Raw genomic sequence first — 4,617 nt, 5'->3', positions numbered from 1 at the left:
GCAATGTAGTGTTTAAAGATACATTTTGAAGTAAGGGATATACTGTTTTGGGTAATGGCTGGTTAAATTTTTTGGCTAAACCTTCCAGCTAGGAAAAAAAAAGTCATGGTAAAATGACTTGAGAATGGAATAGACTCAGAAAACTGCTAAGCTAACTTAACGAACTTTTGTTCTGACAATACACACTAAGGTGCTTTTTTGTGTTTTATTGTTTTTTTTGTTTTTTTTTTTTTATTTTTTTTAAACAGACTAACAGTAACAGTCATTCTGAACTCAAAGTCCAGAGCAGACTTAAGATGGAAGTCATTTTTGGGGGCTGCCCATGGGTTCACAGGACTCCAAGTAAATTTGTTTTTGTTTTTCTTTTGAAGGGACCTGTATATATGAGCATATTGGTTTAAAATCCACGATCTCATGTAAAATATAGTGATTTTTCAATTAATACTTTAAACAATAGATAGAAAACTGATGCATATTAGTTTATTATCAGATCTACCTACAAAAAGATTCTCTGTTGCGTCCAGGTCTTTTATCTTTTCTGTGCAGGTTCAGAAAACGTCTGTTTATGTTCTTTATTGTTAAATAAAGTAGTAGTGCCCCCTTTCACTTCTGATTTTAGTTTCTGTGTCTCTTTTCTTTTTTTCTTTTTCTTTTTTTTTTTTCTAGCCAAAAGTTTGTCAATGTTGTTGATTCATAGAACCAACCTTCGGCTATGTTGAATCTCTTTATCCTTTTTCTTCTGCAATCCTTGTCATTTCTTTCCTTCTGCTAGCTTTGGATTCAGTTGGCTGTTTTTCTTCTAATTCCTCAGATGTAAAGAGAGGTTACTTATTTGAGGTATGCCTTCTTTTTATAACATTTAGAATTATAAACTTCCATCTGATCATTGCTTTCAATGCAACTATAAATTGCAGTTTGTTGTATTTTTGTTTTAATTTACCTCTAAGTATTTTATAATTTCTCTTATGATTTCCTTTGACCCATTGATTACTTAAGAGTTTGTTGTTTAATTTCCACATATTTGTAAATTGTCCAGTTTCCTTTCTCCTATTATTTATCTATAGCTTCATTCAATTTTAGTAATAAAAAATACGTGTTTGATGTTAGTCTTTAAAAATTAAGACTTGGTTTTTGGTGTAACATATGGTTATCCTAGAGAATGTTTCATGTAGACTCCAGAAGAATGTATATTCTGATGCTGTTGCTTGAAATTTTGTGTTAATATTTATTATTGTTAGCTGATTTAGAGTGTTGTTCAAGTCCTCTATTTGCTTATTGATCTTTTATCTAGAAGTTCTATCTCTTAGAGTATTGAAGTTTGCAAATATGATTGTAGAACTCTTTATTTTTCCTTTCAATTCTCTCAGATTTGACTAAAGTGGACTGGAACCTCCCAAATTGTGAACAAACATCTGGTCTTCAAACTCTGTGGGAATTAAGAAGACTTAGGCTTGCTGATTAGCTCTGTTAGTAAGAGCATCGTGCTGAAAATACCGAGTTCTAGGGTTTAATCCCTGTACTGGCCAGCTGCCAAAAGAAATAAAGAAAAAGAGAAAGGAAGAGAGAAAGGAAAAAAGAAAAAAGCAGGCTGAGGAAGCTTCTCAGCCACAAATTTGGTACACTTTGATGGAACATAATTGATGCCCAAAAGGGAGAAGGTAAGAGCCCAGAAGTTGAGGCCAAAACCTATGAAAAACAAGGAATTGGGAACCACTCTCATAGACTAGAACCATAACAATATCAAACAATCTTAATAAATATTCCCTTCCTCCAGAGTCAGTGGTCAGAAAAAATGAAAGTGTCTATAGAACTTAATCCATCCATATCTCCACCTGTATGTCATTTCTTTTTAGATCATAGATCTCTGTATCAAGAGGAATTACAATTGAGGAGTTATGGATTTGATTGAACAAGGCATAATTCTAGACTTCAAACTTAATGACATAATTAAAAGTTACTATGGGGAACTTGTTCAGGGATAGAAGAATATTCCATCTGTTATCAATTATTAGAACCAGAGATGGTCTATAGTACATAGTTATAGTAATGGCCCCTAATTTGCTCTTGTGCCCTTGTATTCCTTGTGAAGACCTCTCCTACACTGACTTCTATTTTGGCTATATGACTTGATTTCTTTAACACAACAACAGGAAGATCAGTGGAAGCAAAAACTTGAAAAGTGCTTATGCATTGGAGCTTACATTCTCTTGATGTTGTTGGATCTCTTCCTGCATTTGACCAAGACCAGAATAGCCTGAAAGATGAAAGACTACATGATCTAGCTACTCCCAGCATTCTGGCCAAGGCTAGCCACCCGCTCAGAAGCAGATCTGCCAACTAAATGCCAGGTGATTTTGCGTGCATAATTGAGCCGAGCTGGGACCAAAGGAATCATTCATGTTATCCCAACCCAAATTGTTGAACTGCAAAATCATAAGCTATATAAATGTCTGCTGTTTTGAGATGTGGGCATGAGTGCCAGTTACTAAACTAAATATAAATAATTATGGAAATAATGTGAGGTTTTGGTTGAATACATACCTCTTTCATAGAGAATTTACTTAACTTTATGTTTGGTAGAGTTTTGGAAGATCCCTTAACTTAACCTGTGATTGATATAGCTAAAGTTTGAATTTCACTCTTAGTAGGTACATCTACTTACTGTTTTCTCTTACACCCAAGATACCACATAAAAATATGAGGTGTTTGAACATAAGCACAATTTGGTCAATTAAAGCTAAATTACTCTCTCTCCTTTATCCAAATTAAACATCATAAGTGTACACATATTAGGGAAATGTAATCTGTACCTTACTTAACACCAGAAACAAACATCAATTCCATATGGACTAGACATCTAAATTGAAAAGAGAAAATATTAAAACTTATAGGGAAAAAGGGGATTATTTTCAACATCTTCGAATAGGTGATAATTTTTTTAAAAGAAAAAATACTAATAATAAAAAGTTGTAAATTACCTAAATTAAGATTTAAAAATAGAATCAGACACAATTAAGAAAGTGACAAAAAAAAGCAAGTGACAGAGATACAATTCAGATATAATAACACAGCACTCATACCATTATATTTACACACATACCATAGAACTCATATTGTGTACATACACACACACACACACACACACACACACACATATATAATACAGGTAACTCAGAAAACGGCAGGAAGTTTGTACTGGGCAGAAGGCCGTAGGTCTGTGGCTTGAGTGGAAATTCCTCATGTAAAAACAGTTCATGGTGGAAGACAGCACCCTGAAAAGAGACATCTTCGAGAACAATTTGAAGCTGAGGAGATAATAACTGACATGGCAAAAAAGGAATGGAAATTAGGATTATCCATTGGCCAAGGTGGCTTTGGCTGTATGTATCTTGCTGATTTCAATTCTTTGAAATCAGTTGGCAATGATGCACCTTTTCTTGTAAAAGTAGAAGTCAGTGATAATGGACCTCTTTTTACTGAATTAAAGTTCTATCAGGGAGCTTCTAAACCAGAGCAAATTCAAAATTGGATTTGTACCGATAAACTGAAAAACCTGGGTGTCCCTAAGTATTGGGAAACTGGTCTACATGATGAAAATGGAAAAAAATTATAGTTTTATGATAATGGATTACTTTGGGAGTGACCTTCAGAAAATATATGAAGCAAATGCCAAAAGGTTTTCTTGGAAAACTGTCATGCTGCTAAGCTTAAGAATTCTGATTATTCTGAAATATATTCACAAGCATGAGTATGTACATGGAGATATCAAGGCCTCAAATCTTCTGAGCTACAAGAATCCTGACCAGGTGTACTTGGTAGACTTTGTCTTTCTTACTGGTACTGCCTAGAGAAATTTGTATAGAAAACATAGAAGACCCTAAAAGTTGTCACGATAGCACGATTGAATTCACTAGCATGGATGCACACAATAGCGTGGCCCCATTGAAATGTGGTGATTTGGAAATACTTGATTAATGTATGAGCCAGTGGTTTAGTGGACATCTTCCTTGGGAGGATAATTTAAAAGATTCTAACTTTGTTAGAGATTCTAAAATTAGGTACAGAGAAAATATTTCAGGTTTGATAGGAAAACGTTTTCCTTTGAAAAACAAGCCAGGTGAAATTGTTAAATACACAGAAATAGTGAAATTACTGGATTATACCCAAAAACCTCTTTATCAAAATTTATGCGATATTCTTTTGTAAGGACTGAAAGCTATATGGAGTAAGAATGATGGCAAACTGGACCTCAGTGTTGTGGAGAACAGAGGTGTGAAAGCAAAAACAGTAACAAAAAAAGAAAGAAAGAAATTGCAGAAAGCACAGAATCTAGTGTTGAAGATATGCAATGCTCACATACACAGACAGAGAAGGCTACACAAAACTGTACAAGAACCAGACAGTCCTGAAGTAAATCAAATGCTGTGAACCAACTTTTCTTCTTTTTCATTTGACTTTGTTCTTCTTTTCTATTTAAGTAATTGTGTGTGTGTGTGTGTGTGTGAGTGTGTGTCTTATGGGGTGGGAGTAATAAATACTTATGTTTTTGAAAAATATAAACTTTTTAATGAAAATAAACACTTTGTATTATTTATTAAAAAGGAATTTATGAAATTC

General features: G+C 33.8%; 1 pseudogene; it reads left to right on the top strand.

Annotated features, from left to right (window-relative positions):
* Positions 1-3,251: 3,251 nt before the first annotated feature.
* On the top strand, positions 3,252-4,409 carry LOC103610282 (annotated as a pseudogene).
* The last annotated feature ends 208 nt before the right edge of the window (positions 4,410-4,617 follow it).

This window comes from Galeopterus variegatus, unplaced genomic scaffold (assembly GCF_000696425.1).
Source record: "Galeopterus variegatus unplaced genomic scaffold, G_variegatus-3.0.2 Scaffold10875, whole genome shotgun sequence".
Classification (NCBI taxonomy): domain Eukaryota; kingdom Metazoa; phylum Chordata; class Mammalia; order Dermoptera; family Cynocephalidae; genus Galeopterus; species Galeopterus variegatus.
The sequence above is the reverse complement of the archived record's forward strand: the minus strand, read 5'-3'. Positions and strand labels throughout refer to the sequence as shown.